The 17674-nt window shown below is 46.7% G+C and overlaps 1 protein-coding gene across 22 annotated transcripts in view; it reads right to left on the bottom strand.

Moving 5' to 3' along the window:
* Positions 1–17674, bottom strand: part of Dock9 (dedicator of cytokinesis 9) — a 269590-nt gene that overhangs the window by 187421 nt on the left and 64495 nt on the right. The window lies entirely within an intron of this gene.

Raw genomic sequence — 17674 nt, forward strand, 5'->3', positions numbered from 1 at the left:
TATATATATATATATATATATATATATATATATATATATATATATTATAGCTGCTTTTCAAACTAAATTATTAGCAGAATTCTTAAGTAAGGGCCTCTCCCACTTATCTCAGGCCACCTGACCTTCTCTTCTCCACTGTGCCTGTGGAGAACCTGGCCCTACATATCTGAAATTGCATGGCAGACAGCATAAACAGCCCTAAAACTTACCTTCTCTGCTTCATCATCTTCTTTCTAATGTTTATTTTTTAATAGGATGAAGGTGATTAAAAATTTACACAAACAAATGAGGTTTTAAATGTCTGTGTTAGCCAGAGGTTGTTTTCAAAATTAAGACTGTTCCTGCAGAATTTGCCTTTGGACAGGGTCCAGCCTCTTTTAGATAAACACACATCTGCACAAACGATTGGAGTTTCCACCAGTTTTACAAACTGGTCATGAGAGAGTCTGATTTGGACAGCAGCCTGCATCCTTCTGTGATACAAGAGCCCAGCCCAAGAGGCAGCTCGCCCCTCTGACTGACAACTGAAAGTAGAAAGAAGACCTCTTTCCACTCTCCCACTGAAGCGCTCAGGCACCCCCAGCACCCCCATCTGTTCTGGGAAAAGAACTCATGAAACCCCGTGGGGTAAAAATAAAAATAAGGGGGCTGGAGAGAGCTCAGCAGTTTAGAGCACTTGTTGCTCTTCCGGAGGACCTGGGTTTGGTTCCCAGTGCCCACGTGGTGGTTCATGACCATCAAAACTCCACTCCAAAGGATCCAACACCCTCTTAGGGCCTCCGTGGGCATCAAGCATGCACGTGGTACATATATAAACATGTAGGCAGAACACTAGTACACATAAAAGGAAAATCTAAAAAAGAAACCAATGATGTCTATTTGCAGGGAGTAGTAGAACACTTAGGGCTTTGCCAACCTGTAACACCTCAGCCCTGAACACCCCCAAAACCTCTCTGCCATTGCGACGGTCTGGCCTGACAGAGGCTGAGAGAGAACACAGGGAGAAGGTGGCTCTGCTGACTAACTTTAGCTGTGAACAGAAGAGGCCCTTTTAACAATCCTTTGCAGTTTCTGCTGCTGCTATATTATGTCCTGGACATGAAGCCATGCCTAATGCAGATCCCACAGGACACAGAACTAAAAAGGCCCTGGGGTCTCAGACAGAACAATGTCCCCAGCAGGCATCTTCAATCATGTGACCAGCCAGAGCTTCCCAAGGTGAGGTGCCAGATTCCCACACTCAACCTCCTATAAGCATGGAAGAGAGGCTTAGAGGAGACAAAACCCCCTCAAATCTATGCCTTCCCCAATCAGCCAGCACTAGAAATATGCTCCAGAAATCTAAAGGGGAAACTGTTTGAAAAGAAGAAACGTGACATGAGGTACTTCTGACATTAAACAAAATGCAAACCCACACACAGGGTCTGGCACACTGCAGGCTCTGTTCACTCTGCCAAAGCCTCTCAGGACCCCTCCAGGGCCACCCTAGCGAACAAACTCCCTTCTGAAGTGCAAATGCGCTTTGGCAGGTACCAGTCACTTCGCTATTTATGTCAGACCACGTGACTCCCTAACATCGTGTAAGACCTAACGTCTATCTGAGATCATTCACACTGAAACTGTTAAGTCCTGACAGTGAATAAAGGGAGGTGGGGGAGGGTTAGCTCTGAGCACCTGCGGTGGGTGGTGAGCACCCAGAGAATTAGGCACAGAGATTGGCTTTCAAATGCCAGGCTGTAGAGTGGGGAAGGAAGCCAAGGAGCCCCAAGCATCTTCGAGAATGCCTTCCTATTGACAGACTACCTATGGCCTCCCTGCCTGGAAAGGCTTTGGCAGGTCTGTGGATGCTCAAACTTTCTCTTCCCTCCTTTACCACAGAACTCATCCCAGGTGTTACTGTCCTGGGTCCGCCTCTCCCTCACTGACTGCAAGGAAACCTCTAAAATTGGGTTAAAAAACTGTCGACCAGGTGAGGCCTTTTAGGTAAGCTAGCCCTCAGATGCCTTCAATAAATCAGACTCTGGGAGCTAGAGAGATGCTCAGGAGTTAAGAGCACTGACTGCTCTTCCGATGGTCCTGAGTTCAAATCTCAGCTACCACATGGTGGCTCACAACCATCCGTAATGAGATCTGACGCCCTCTTCTGGTGTGTCTAAATACAGCTATAGTGTACTTATATATAATAATAAATAAAATAAATCTTCAATCAGACTCCGGAGTCACCCGGTCCCTGGTACAGGCTCCTCGCTCCTGCCTGTGTCTAAAGAGCCTCAGACTTAGCATGGGAAGGAGGACTTCCTTGGCACTGCAGCCCCTCCAGGCCCCTGAGGAGACCGTTCCTCTGGGTTTTTCTTGTGTTAGGACACAGCAGCAGAAACACAAGAAGAACGGTCATGGTGCCAGGAACCTTCTGAGATATCACATTAAGAGACCTTGGGCTAACCTGAAGTAGTTAAACAACATGACTACCAGCTGAGGGCTAAGAAGATGAGGCCAATAGGAAGCATGGCACAGCACCGAGGGATCAGAGAGACGTAGTTTGGGGCAACCCAGACCCCAGGCAGGGGAGAGAAGAGGGAAGCTTCTCCTGGGGTCCTGGGCTTTACCTGGCATTCGCTTTTCTAAAAAAATCAGGGACTTCAACATGGAAAAAGTGATGGGCCCAACAAAAGGTGAATCTGTCTCTGACACTCAAACTCAACCAAATCACAAGTATGTGCCGCCCTGACTTGCAGCACAGCCACCTCTGCATGGGGGGCCTGGCACTGCTGCCTACTTCCAGCATACAGCAGTCAGGTAAACCACACTTCAAAGAATATCCTGACCCTAGGATGAAGTTTTCATCCTAGGCAGGCCCATCTCTAGCTGACAGCAACTCCAGTCTGGGGTGATAGAACTCGCCAGCCCCCATCCAGGGCTGTATAGGATTCAGACTGGCACATACACGGACTGCTCAGCCCACAAGGCTGCTCTGGCTGACTCATCCTGACCCCAAACTCTGAACTTCTCAGCATTCTTCAAGCAACAAGAGAACAGGCTCCCACCTCACCTATGACCTCTCCGTGCTTGCACCCTATGACCTGGGCGTTGGTCTTTATCCTTCAAAGCCCAGCTCACACGGCACCCTCATCCCTGTTCTGCCACTCCTGCTCAGCAGGTACACACAGACCTTTTGATCTTGGAGGGAACTCTGTAATTTCTTCCTCATGTTCATGTCTGTTTCCCACGCTAGAACAGGACAGGCTCCTATTCAGCTCCTGTCTGGCTTTCTGTCCCTCAGCTGTTGGAATGCTTTTCCACATGCCGTGACTTGGCTTTTACACTCTGCCTTCAGACCCTCAGGCTGCACTCACAGGCACACTCCGATGTCCTTAACTACATGGTTCCAGAACCAGACTACTGTCCTGACACTTGGCCTTCTTGCTCAGCTGGCTGCAGGACCTGTGACGACTTTGGGCCCTCCCTTTGGCTCTCTGTCTAGAAGACCAAGGCCGCCACCATCACTGCAGCCCACGGTATTGTCATGAGGAATAAAGGAGTAAACAGAAGCACAAAGGCCTTAGAACAGGGTGGCAAGTAGTTACCATCACCAGACAGTGCTGGCACTCACTTTTAACCCCAGTGGAGAGCACTGCACATACAGCATATTTTGTTAAATGTTTCAATGCATCATAAAGATGTGGCACTGGTGAGTTGGAGGCAAGAGGCTTAAAATCTTACACACACACACACACACACACACACACACACACACACAATGGCACCCTGGAGATCATCTGAGGGCAGAACCCTTTCTCCTCTTTCCTGTCTGACTTACCTGCCTAGCCTCTGGTATGTTCTCTCCATCTCTAACAGCATGTTAGTTCAGGCCACTGTAACCCGTCACTCTGTTAAAATGACCTCATCACTGAATTACCCTTTCTCTAATACACCAGCTACTGAATTACCCTTTCTCTAATACACCAGCTACTATGCAGGCTGAGTGATCTTTTTACAAGAGGAATCTGACTATGTCTTTTCTTTGTTTAAAAATTTCAGTTATCAGGGCTACAATGACAGACAGCACTTGGGAGAATCAGGTAGGAGAATAATAAATAGTAGCCTGGGCTACTGAGCCAAACATTGTCTCCAAATCATCATCATCATCCTCATCATCATCCTCATCATCTTCAGTATATGATTCTCTAAAATACAAAAGACCCACCGTAGTCTTGCCTCTGCTTATTTCTGCGGGCTCTTTGGTCCCCTCTGTGCCTCTACACTTGTCTTCTTAACAGTGAGGCCACACTATGCACTTAACTAGAACCTCTCTGAGAAGGCTTCAGTGTCCCTCATAGCTCTCCTCTAAAAATGGCCATGTCCTGCACGTGCACCTCCTTAAATTCTTTCCCCAGGGACTCTATGGGCTCTCCTGTCACCCAGTGTCACTCGCATCTCAAGTCGATCTACCCACTAGCTGTACAGGCTGTAGGGACCAGCATCTGCGGTTTCTCCCATCTCAGCACCCAATGGTTAGCAGGCATCCATCACCATTTGGTAATTAGAGAAATGGTGGGGTCAGTGAGGGGAAGGGCAATGTTTGACGCACCCTGCCAACACAGAGAAATAATAACTTCTAAGATCCGACCTCTAAAAGCATTACTATGTCAAGCCTGGAAGACACACACAGGTAATGCCAAAGACACAAAAGGGTTCAGTTCCTTAGCTTGTGGGCTACAACCATCCCCACAACTGAGAACCCTACAGATTCTCACCACAGAGGGTGAGCACAGGCATGACCTACCTTCTGAAGAGGAGAGCCAGGTATATAGGGATACAGTCCCAGCACTTAGGAGGCAGAGGAGTTCAAGACCAGCCTCAGCTACACAGAACAATCTCAAAAGTTAAGGGTCCACAAAGGAGATCGGAGAAGGGGCTGGAGGGAAGAACCTTGACTGGGGACCAGTTCTAAATTGTCCCTCCGTGTAGTTCATAATTCACGCCTATTGTCTTCTAAGATGTTTTTCATTAGCTAAATAAAAAATATTACTTGGAATGTATGTTTAGAGAAGGTTTTTGATTGTTAATTGATATTTGAAAATGGTGAGACAGCCTTTCATTCATCATTTTAGTTTAGATCTAGATAAAGGACATTAACTATCCTTAGAATGCATAGGAGTTACAGAAGGCATCAGCATTTACTCTGTCTCTGTAAAGATTCAGAGTCCCCACTTTGGGAGGTAGGTGTTTGTGTGTGTGTGTGTGTGTGTGTGTGTGTGTGTGTGTTAAATGTATGAGTATATGTATGCATGTGCCTCTGTGTGTGTATGTGTGTGTGCATGTGTGAGTGTGTATGTATGTGTGTGTGAGTGTGTGTGTGTATGTGTGAGTGTGGGTGTGTGTGAGTGTGGGTGTATGTATGCATGTGCCTCTGTGTGTGTGAGTATGTGTGTGCGTGTAAGAGTGTGTGTGTTGTATGTGTGTATGTGTGTGTTGTATGTATGGGTGTATGAGTACGTATGCATGTGCCTCTGTGTGTGTGAGTGTGTGTTGTATGTGTGAGTGTATGTGTATGTATGCATGTGCTTCTGTGTGTATGAGTGTGTGTTGTATGTGTGAGTGTATGTGTATGTATGCATGTGCCTCTGTGTGTGTGTGTGTGTTATATGTGTGAGTATATGTATACGTATGCATGTGCCTCTGCGTGAATGTGTGTGTATGTGTGTGAGTGTATGTATATGTATGCATGTGCCTCTGTGTGTGTGAGTGTGTGTGTGAGTGTGGGTGTGTGTATGTATGCATGTGCCTCTGTGTGTGTGAGTGTGTGTGTGAGTGCGTGTGGGTGTGGCTGTGGGTATGTGTATGTATGCATGTGCCTCTGTGTGTGTGTTTGAGAGTGTGTATTGTATGTGTGAGTGTATGTGTATGTATGCATATGCCTCTGTGTGTGTGTTTGAGAGTGTGTGTTGTATGTGTGAGTGTATGTGTATGTATGCATGTGCCTCTGTGTGTGTGTGAGTGTGTGTGTTCACGCAGGTCTGTCTGTATGCTTTGGAACCACCTCTGACTCCTTTGTTCTATCCGATGACATTCCATTGTTAGTAAAGACAGGAAAATGGAGAAACAAACCAAGATTACTGGAGGATGCAGCTGCTAGAATGGAATTCTTCTTTCATCAGAATAAACCAGGAATCCATATAAAGGCTAGTGTGATCTGCTTTATAAACAGATGATTTCCCTTAAAAGGGGAATTTACAAATGTACTCAAAAGTTAATCCTTAGCTCCAAGATTCTAGCTAATGCATGTTTTATCAGACCACTTAGGTGTCAAATCTCTGTCTATAACTTCAAAAAAGTACTTAGTTCAGCAACTTATGCTGCATAACCTGTTTATTCTAGTATTTTTTAAAGATTCATATGTTGCTTTATGAACAATTGGGGAAGGAGCATAAGTAGGGTGTTGGATTCCCTGAGACTGGAATCACAGGATATTGTGAATGATGTGATGTGGGTGCTGGGAATAGAACAAAGGTCCTCAGGGGGAATGGTAAGTACTCTAGTCCCCTGTGTATTCTATATTTTAAAAATATGAATTAAGGGGCTGGAGAGATGGCTCAGCGATTAAGAGCACTGACTGTTCTTCCAGAGGTCCTGAGTTCAATTCCCAGCAACCACATGGCAGCTCACAAGCATCTATAATGAGATCCAATGCTGTCTTCTGGTGTGTTTGAAAGTAGACAGTGTACTCACATATATAAAATAAATAAATCTTTTTTTATAAAATACAAATCTTTTTTGTATAAAATACAATCTCTCTCTCTAAATTTATTTCTATTTTCTGTAATGCAGTTAAACTGGCAGTTGGGTAAAAACCCTGCCTTCTCTGGTACATGCAGGCAAAGACTGATACATGAGAGAGTAACAGTGAGTATCGAGTGTGCTTTCCACAAGGGTTGGGGGAAAGGGAGTAGGGATCCAATTAGGATCGCAGCTAAAGCACGCACACCGTAAGGATATCTGAAGTCGACTGAAACAGCGAGCTTCTGTGAGGGCCAGTCAGCAAATGTGCTTAATCTACTGATAAGTATTCTGAGTTTCAGTCATAAAGCACAACTCTGTGACTGTTAAAGCACCGGGCTGCTATGTAAATAAGCAAAAAAGTAGCTGGCCAGTAAAATGCTATTTATAAAAACAAATGGGAGGATAGAGTTGACCCAGAGGTTGTAACTTGCTGATCCCTAGGCCGAAAAGGAAGAAAATAGACCAAAAGACCCTAGGAACCAAAGAGCTCATAAATATCTGATCTCAGGTAAGAATTTCTACATGTAAAAGTCATAGGGAAAGCTGCCGAGGAAAATGCTGCTGTGTGCACAGGATCATCTCTACGCAAAATCCTGTTAGTGAAACAAGCAATAAGGAACTAAAGGCTGGTGAGACGGCTCGGCAGGTAAAGGCAACTGCCATCGAGTTCAGTGAGTTCAATCCCAGGTTGCACGTGGTGAAACTGGCAAGCCAACTCCTCCAAACTGTCCTCGAGTTCCACACTACACCTGACAAGCATGCATGTGTGTATGATCATGCACACACACTAAACTGATTAATATTGTTTTAAAAAATTAAATTAAAGCCAGGCAGTGTTGGCACACAGCTTTAATCCCAGCACTCAGGAGTCAGAGGCAGGTAGATCTCAGAGTTTGAAGCCAGCCTGGTCTACAGAATGAGGTCCGGGACAGACAGAGCAACACAGAAAAACCCTGTCTAGAAAATAAGTAAACAAATAAACAAATGTAATGCTGTGAATTTAAAGCTTTTAAAAAGCTTCCTGCTGTGTCTGGAGAGGTGGCTCAGTGGTTAGGGCCATTTGATGCTCTTCCAGAGGACATGGGTTTGATTCCTAGCACCCATGTGGCAGCTCATCACTATCTATAACTCCAGTTCTAGGGGTGCAGGGGATCCAACACCCTCTTTCTGGCTTCCAGGGGTGTGTGTGTGTGTGTGTGTGTGTGTGTGTGTGTGTGTGTGTGAAGGTCTAATATTTATATGCATAAAATAAGAATAAACTTTTAAAATTACTTCTATCAAGAGCACACTTGAGGGGTTGGTGAGATGGCTCAGTGGGTAAGAGCACTGACTGCTCTTCTGAAGGTTCTGAGTTCAAATCCCAACAACCACATGGTGGCTCACAACCATCCGTAACAAAATCTGGTGCACTCTTCTGGGGTGTCTGAAGACAGCTACAGTATACTTACATATAATAGATAGATAAATCTTTTTTAAAAAACCACACTGGAAGCTGAGGAATGAAGATCACAAGTTTGAGGCTAACCTGGGATACATAGTGAAAATCAGTCTTAAAATACAATAAGAAAGAAAAGTCGTTCTTGCCTTAGTAATTCACTTTTATGAATCAGGCCTACAAAAATAACTGTGTAGTCACACAGTACTTTGGTGTAAATCAAATTTGTAATGATCTAAATGTACACCAACAGAAGTATCTAAAAATTATAGTAATGTCATAATGGACATATGATGTATTTATTTAATCATGTTTTAAGAGATGTCCTGAACATAAGAAATTGTTTCTAATAAAGTAGAAGTGAAAAGGACATCAGAGACTTCTAAAATACAATCCCATTTTAATATTCACACACACAGAGAAAATCATTACAAAGCAATATACTACCTATTAAGTGGTGATGACTCCCAGCCTGCTGGGTTACGGGTGGTTTGTCTCTCTTTACTCTCTGAATTTTCTACAATAATTACATAGTCTCTCTATAAAAACAACAAATGCTACTCTGAAAAAGCCAGAAAGCCAGAGCTGCTCTCTAAGGCTAGCGGAGTGATATGATTGCCTGCCCTGCAGAGAGGGCAAGGGTGGAGTAGAGTATTAGCAAGCACTCGCATCTGGTCACACTCTTCTGTCCTTGGGTCTGCTGCTCTCTCCGTCTGAATCTCCAAGAAACAGCTATCCCAGCCCTAAAAGGGCGAAGCCCTCGCAGAACAAACACAGTCCATCCCCTCGATGGAACATCTCAGAATTCTCCCGGAACATGGAAGGATGCTAATGCTTCCAGAGGCAGAGGCTAACTAAACCAAAGCTGATGTTACCAGCTGAAGCGCAGAGATCCAAGTCTCTACTGTCTGCTTAACCGAGAGCCCCATCAGCAGCTTAAGGGAGGGTAAAGCTGAAGGCTGCCCTTCACAAGGGAGAACACAAACTTGCTTGCCTTGAGAAACATTTTTAAACATATTATTATAGGGGGGCAGAGACAGGAGCCCACGCCACAGCACAGATGTGAAGGTCAGAGGATGAGTCAATTATCAACTTCCACCACGTAGGTCCCGGGGACTGAACTAACATCATCAGGCTTGGTGGCAAGCACCTTTACCTGCTGAGGCATCACACCAGCCCTTCTCTTGAATTTTTCTGCAGAACAATCCACAATATATATACCAAGACCCTTTAAAAGTAAGTATTCCCTGACCTAACTATTCCATATCTAGAAGTCTCCTACAAAAATCAATCTCATAAGCATTTAAGACACACATGCAAGGATGCTTACCATAATGGGGGGGAAGGCCTGGAGGGGGTGAAGCAACACTGAGTGCCAGTTAAATGAAATGTTCCAGGGCTGGAGATGGCACACTGGCTGCTTTTCCAGAGGACCCAGGCTCCATGTTCAGCACCCATACGGCAGCTCAAAACTGTAATTCCAGTTCCATGTGATCTGACACCCTCACACAGACACACATGCAGACAAAACACCAATGCACATAAAATGAAAATAAATGAATATTTTCCCAGCAGTTGGGAGGCAGAGGCAAGTGAGTTCAAGGTCAGCCTGGTCTACAGAGTTCCAGGACAGCCAGGCTACACAAAGAAACCTGTCTCAAAAATATAAATGAATGAATGAGCAAATAAATTCATAAATACATAAATACAAAATGTTGCATACATAAGATGAAACACCATTAAGAACGAGACGTGAACCCAAATGCCCGCCCTGATTCCACTGATCCCTGGAGTGGCACCTGCTGCCAAGGGCCATGTATGGGTCGGCGGTCCTGTTGCGGCTGGGGTCTGTGTTGATGTCTGTGGCCCGAGTTACCACCAGAAACCAAGTGGCTATCTGGCCTGGGCTGCCACCAGAGACTATGTAGATATCTGAGGGCCATGCTGCTAAGGGGGTTGGGGGTAGGGGGGTGGGGCAAGTCTAGGTCCAAGGTCTTATGGCAGCTGAGGTTTCTGCTGATGTCTGAGGACTAAAGCCCAAGTAGGTGTTCTTGGTCTGGACGGCCGCCTGAGGCACTGTGCTGAGCTGGCCCTGCCCCATGCAGGTGTTCTTGGTCTTGGTCAGCCTCCTGAGGCACTGTGCTGAGCTGGCCCTGCCCCTTGCCTGGGCAACATTGAGGACCTGACCCTGATTGCAGGGGATTGGGTGTGCTGGCTAGCGGGTGTGAATATGGGAAAGCCGGCCCCGCCTCTCTTCTGCTGTGGGGTGGGTGGGGCAGGGAAGAGATGCCCTACCCCCACCTCGCCCCTCAATGCCTGCAGCAGGCGGGTGAGCAGCCTCCAAGAGCCAGAGAAGTGGCCCTGCTTCTCACTGACTGCAGTATGCAGAGGGAGCCCTACACCTTGCCAGGACAACACAATACGGCTGGCCCTGGTGGCAAAGGCACAGAACAGGCATATGAATCTGGTGGGGCAGAGAAAGGCACAATGGAGACCTCAGTAACATCAATGCATTTTATGAGCCTATCTGTAATCTATTTACATGGATGATATCCTCACATATTTTGCCTTGAGATATTTAAACCAATCGTTTTCTCTGTACAGTGGACATAAGGCTGCACAGTTTCTATAACCAGTGTTTACTGCCTGTTATAGTTTAATAAATGCTAAAATAAATAAATCCCACTGTTAAGTAAAATGGTGAATGCTAACAAAGCCTTGTAGACAGGTCTGCCTCTGCAGTAGACACACCCTCCTCCACCCAACTGCCCCCCAACCTCCACCCACTCCACACCCCCCACCACCCCCAGCAAAAAGTTCCTGCCCTTCTCTGCAGCAGACAGGCCCCACCCCCTCCTCTGCAGCAGACAGATCCCGCCCCCTCCCTCCTCTGCAGCAGACAGGCCCCGCCCCTCTCCCTCTGCAGTTTGTTAGGTCCCGCCCCCTCCTCCACTGCAGACAGGTCCTTGCTTCCTCCTCCTCCTCTGAAATAAACAGGCCCCTTCCTGTCTTCCTCTGAAGTTGATGTGTCCCGCCCTTCCTCCTCTACAACAGACAGGTCACATCCCTCCTCCTTTGTAGTTGATAGGCCCTGCCCCGTCCTCCTCTCCAGCAGGCAGGTCCTTCACCCTCTTTCTCTGCTGGATGTAGGCTGCACTGCCAAGCAGCTGCAACTACACAGCAGGGGTACCCTCAGCTATGCTGCAGGAGAAAACTCAGACTGAGAGCCAACTGCTCCTTGAAATCAACAGCCGAGAGAGAACAGAATCCACTGAGCATCATGAGGAATGGCACTGAAGGAAGACGAAAAACCAAGCCATCCACAGCCAAGGTCCTGCAACCTGCGCTGGAACCTTGTAAGCAGTGCTGAGGCGTCGGTGCTGCGACACTGGAGAGCCAGCAGGCTCCTCCCACCAGGTGGAACAAGGCAGACTGAGAGTATTATTGACGCACAGTTACAACAGTCAAAGCCCAGCCTTTACTTTTCCCAAACTCTTCAAGCTCCTTAACACAACACCATTTTGAATTTACACCTTCTGCCTGCCTCCCAGTTCCATGCACCCCTAGCCCAAAGATATGCAAAGACACACATCAGAAAGACTGGGGGTTCTTAGTGGCCAAAGATAAAGGTGTAATCAATTCTGTGCTCTTTAAACAGTATCCAATGTCAAATGGCTGCTTAATTAGCATACAAGTCAAAAGACCTTCACAGGCAATGTTTTTGTAATAACTAGAAAGGACCACTTATTCTGATGGAGGCTAAAGTACTCAGAAAAATCTTGATGCTAAGAAAGGCTCAATTCTATACTTCAGTTTTAAGGTAGTAGGGCCAGTAAAAAATTAGTTTTAAATTTACCATGGGCAAAATAAAGTTACATTATCCCAATATGATAATGGGATATAAATAACAATAATAAATGATATAAATAATGAAAGAAACTCAAGGGTCTGGAGAGATGGCTCTCTCAACAAAGGCCCTTCAAGTAGGACCTAAGTTCAGTCCCTAGGAACCACGTAAAAATGGCAGTTGCACTTGTAATTAGCTCTCAGGGGTTAGAGATAGGGGCTTGCTGGCCAGTCTGGTCTTACTGGTCAGGTCTAGGCCAACAAGAGAACCTGTCTCAAAGTGTACAGCGTTCCTGAGAATGGCACCAAGGTCTTCCTCTGGCCTCCATGTGTATAGCAGAAGTACATGTACACATAGGAACACACACACACACACACACACACACACACACACACACGCATCAAGAAAAATTGATAACTAGTGGGTTTTTCTCCCTTTATGCCCTTGCTCCCTTATATGCAGCAGCAATCAAGGTTCTAACTGACCAGCCTCTTTTCCCTCAGCTATGATCACAATATATCACAGTAACACAAGAGGTGTTTAGTTCTCCCACAATTACAGAAAGGAAGTCCGATATGACAGTGCTAGCCATGAGCAAAATGGGACTTTCTCAGAGGAAGAAGACAGTGGAACTGACAATGTTTGCTTCAGCTTAAGCTTTCCCTGCTGTGGAAGGGTTAGATTGACTAGCCTCCTGCCAGACAACCTATGTGCAGCCCTCACATCAGCTACCAGCAGCCTGGATGTGAGCATCTCCAAAGCTGCTGCTTATCCAGCACGAACAAGCAATCAAGACAAACTCCCAACACAGTGAGCTAATACATTCAATTACTCGGTAAAGCAAAAATCCCAAAGAAAAATCTATACTCAAGAATGAGATCCCAACTCAATCTTCCGCATCAATTGTGCTAGATTTGGCAGTCAATACTTAAATGGGATAAGACTAGGGAGATGTCTCAGGTGGAAGCAGAGAAACCTGGGAGCAAAGTGCCATACCCAGAATACACAGGCACACTTACACATGTATATGCATGCAAACACAAGCATACACCCAACACACACTCACACTCATATGCACATGCACACACATTCTCGCACAAACCCAAGCACACACAGGCATACACATATACACATATACACACATGCATAAACATACATACACATACAGTGGCATGCAATTGCAGTTCCAGAGCTGGAAGGTAGAGATAGGCATGTTCCCGAGAGCTGCCAGCCCTGGCTTCTCTACAAATTCCAGGCTGGTGTGAGACAGACATTGTCTCAAAACACAAACCACAACATAGACGGAGCCTAAGGAAAGCATCCCAAGGCTGCTCTCTGGTCTCCACACATATATATAAGTACTCCAGGACACACATGCACAGCCACAGAGACAGACAGACAGACAGACTTGAACTTCAATCATTCTACACTTTCCAGATAAGTTCATTTTCCAGGGTAAATGGAAAGGATTCCTCATTGTTTAAAGATAAACAGAACCTTCCTGTAGACACTTTACAATCCCCAACCTTACAAAGCTGAAGACCGCATTCAAACATCTGTGCTTTACTTCTTTTTTCTGGTGACCACAGGGAAGCTCCTCCTCACCATACAGTTCTCTGCTTGCTAATTTTACATGTTGCCTTATTCCCAAAGTGACTCACACACACTTAAGAGCAAAGTAAGCAGATGGGACAAGGCGTACTGTCACAAACGACAAGTATGAAATAAGAAGCAAGACTTAATCAGTTAAAAGTCCCAGATCTCAGGAAGCAAAGGCAAGTGGATCTCTGTGAATCTTGGCCCAGCCTGGTCTACACAGACTTTCATGTTAACCAGAGCTCCATAACGGGACCCTGTCTTAAAAAAAAAAGAAAAGGAAGGAAGGGAGGGAGGAAAGAAGGAAGGAAGGAAGGAAGGAAGGAAGGAAGGAAGGAAGGAAGGAAGGAAGGAATGCAGGCAGGAAGGCAGGCAAGCAAAGCAAGCTTGGAATGGTGGTGCATGCCTTAAAAACAGCACTTAAGAAGCAAGTGAAACTTGGATCATACCAAATTCCAGGTCAACCTAAGAGACCCTGTCTCAAACATCCACCCCCAACACACACACACACACACACACACACACACACACACACACACACACTCTTATGCAGTTGCTCAGGAAAATGCAAATTACTCAGAATATGGTGAGAAGAGATTTCTCTTCAGGCTTGCCATAAAGAGGATACCAAAAAAACAACAACAAGAAAAACAACAGCAACTATGCTTACAATTGGCATAACAGCACCCACTGTGAGAGCCTTGGACAACTCAGTCATTTAACACCCTGTGATAAGTACCATCTTATCCGAATCAGCAGATAAAGAGCAGATGAGAATGAGGAGCAGACAGATGAAGCCCACAGTCGCACAGCTAGAAGTAATGGATGTCGGTTTTAAACACGGAAGGCTGGCTCCAGAATTGCACTCTTTAAAGAAATAGCGGTTCATTAATATGTATGTATGTATGTGTGTGTGTGTGTCTGTGCACAAGAATGCACATGTGGACCTTTGTGTTTAAGGAGGCAGAAGAGGATCTCAGAGTCCCTGGAGCAACCCCAGGTGGGTGAGAACAAGAGCAGCACGTGCTCTTAACCACAGCCTCTCACTGACCCCACCCCTCCCACCGAGACAAGCCAGTCCCTGAGATCACCCATCCTTACGGTGAGTGTCCCTTCATAGGAAGCTTCCCATGGAGTGCTTCAGTGCAGAACAGGAGAAAATTGCAAAAATTGATTCAGAAAAAACTTCACTGAGACCAAAATGTGGCTGTGAGGACATATACCTGGCTCTGGCTGGTCGGTGGATCCTGGAGATTTCTAGTCTCTACGGTTAGGGGGCGCTCCTGTCTCCAGCCCATCCCACCATGAGCAACACCGGCCCTCCTACAAGGTTTGGTATGCAATGAGTGGTTAGAGATTAGAAAGCAGTGGTCCTCAACCTTCCTAAGGCTGCAACCCTCTAATACGGTTCCTCATGTGGCAGTGACCCCACAACCAAAAACCTACTTTCCTCGCTACTTCATTACTGTAATTTTGCTACTGTTATGAACTGTAATACAAGTATCTGTGTTTGCCTGTGGTCCTAGGTATATAAAAGGGTTGTTTGATCCAAGCTGTCAAGACCCCACAGGCTGAGAACTGCTACTGTTACTTAGGGTGGATGAAGCTCAGCTGTTACCTGCTGGCCCTTCAGGCAGAGTCACAAGTTGGAGGCATCACCAGGGGTACAGATAAGACAGACATCTTCCCAAACAAAGCTGGGGACCCCAACAAGGGCCCACATGTATCTGAAGATTAGGTCACTGTGCTTTTGCATGGATATGACCCAAGGCAGTGACAATGGGTAGGTCTACCTGAACAAAGACCTGGGAGAGCCCAGGCAAGAGCCATGCAAAGCCAAGATGGCAATGTCCCAGGAATCCCAGGAAGCCTTGATAGCCAGAGGGAAGTGAATACTAAGAAGGACCAAGGGAAAAGCAAGCAGGAAGAGAGGAGGAAGTGTGGGGTGGGTGGTCCCAATATGAAGACCTTTGTATGGGTTCTGCAGCAGAGGAGTAGCGTGGCTTGACTTTCATTCCCAAAGACAAACTGCCTGATGTGCACAAAGAGGATCAGGGAGCACAGACAGAAGTCAGAAATCCAGTGGGGTCTTTCCACCCGGCAGCATCTTGATGGGCAGCAGTAGCCCACATGGTACATAGGAACAGTGGGTTAGAACCCCAGACCCTGAAGTCTGACAAAGCCAGAAGCAGGATACTACTGTCTTGTGCAATCAAAAAAAGAAAAACACAGGGGGTGGCGGTAGTCATCAAGTCAGGCTAACCATCAGTCTGGCTGGCTGGAAGGAGCAAATGCCTATAGCATAGGGTAGGAGCACCCCTGCACATGGGGTGGGAGCACCACCCTGACTAGTCCGACTCAGATCCTAAGCTTGACTGGCTATGGGTAGCTGATGGAGCAAATGCCTATAGCGTGGGGTGGGAGCACCCCTGCACACCGGGTGGGAGCACCACCCTGACTAGCCCGACTCAGATCCTAACCTGACTGGCTATGGGGTAGGTGATGGAGCAAATGCCTATAGCGTGGGGTGGGAGCACCCCTGCACACAGGGTGGAAGCACCACCCTGACTAGCCCGACTCAGATCCTAAGCTTGACTGGCTATGGGTAGCTGATGGAGCAAATGCCTATAGCGCGGGGTGGGAGCACCCCTGCACATGGGGTGGGAGCACCCTGCACACAGGGTGGGAGCACCACCCTGACTAGCCCGACTCAGATCCTAAGCTTGACTGGCTATGGGTAGCTGATGGAGCAAATGCCTATAGCGCGGGGTGGGAGCACCCCTGCACATGGGGTGGGAGCACCGCCCTGGCTAGCCCGACTCAGATCCTAACCTGACCGGCTATGGGGTAGGTGATGGAGCAAATGCCTATAGCATAGGGTGGGAGCACCCCTGCACACGGGGTGGGAGCACCACCCTGACTAGCCCGACTCAGATCCTAACCCTGACTGGCTATGGGTAGGTGATGGGGAAGCGCACAGTAATGGGCTCTAGTACTTCTACTCCATGACAGCAGTTATTCTCGAAAGGGTATTTCAAAATATGGCAGAGCTTAAAATATTCAACAGTTAATATAGCACCACTTACATTCATTCCATACCAAATATAACACTGACTCCTAAGCCGCATCTGACATCTCATATGATGTTCTCCCTTCCTCCTCCTGATCCTTCTAAGTGCTAATCACATAAGCCCCTCCACCAAATCACGTGCCCTCCCTGGGCTTCTACAGATCCAATCCAAGGTACATACAGGGCGCCGATACCCCCTCTTCAGGCAGCCTTCCTGCCTGTCTGTGTGCCTCACCCTACTGAGCAAGCCGCCTGCCAGGTTCACACGCAAACTCACACATGTCCTTGTCCCCACTCATTCTGACAAAAACTGCAGTCAGAACAGAAGGGAAAATGGCAAGGCGTCCTGAGGGAGGAGACCAACATGTGCTTCCTCACAGCCTGGTATGGAAGAGGAGGTCACCGAGAGGCACACCCATCTGTGACTTGACGCCTCCTCAAGCACGGGCAGAACACGGAAGTGCCGGGTCAAATTCAGCTTTTTCTCATGACCCGTACACATCAGAATCGAGTTTTAAGAAAAATGAAACTATAAATATTTGTCTCTGTGTCCAGACCTCTGGACACAGACAGCTTTCTTTCATGATCTCTTTACAGTCCTCTCCCTGAATGAGAGGGCTGACCACAAGCCATTAGTAAGACAAGCCTGGCCAAGGAAAAGGCTGAGAGATAAAGAGGCTGGATAATTCACCATCAGTGGGAGGGTCACATGTGAATATCTGAGCATGCACTTTGCTACAGATGACTGTTAAAACTACCAAGAATCCAGAAGCCTGTAAACTGCCTTAGAGAACTAGTCTAACGAGACACCACTCTCTGTCTCCTGTCTACACTTACCTTGCTGCATTAATACACAGCATCCACACACATGCAAAGAGGAGCTTCAAATTTTAAATTTAAGACTACTGGTTACTCATTCATACAGGCTATATATGCATATTTACAT

This window comes from Mastomys coucha, unplaced genomic scaffold (assembly GCF_008632895.1).
Source record: "Mastomys coucha isolate ucsf_1 unplaced genomic scaffold, UCSF_Mcou_1 pScaffold9, whole genome shotgun sequence".
NCBI lineage: Eukaryota > Metazoa > Chordata > Mammalia > Rodentia > Muridae > Mastomys > Mastomys coucha.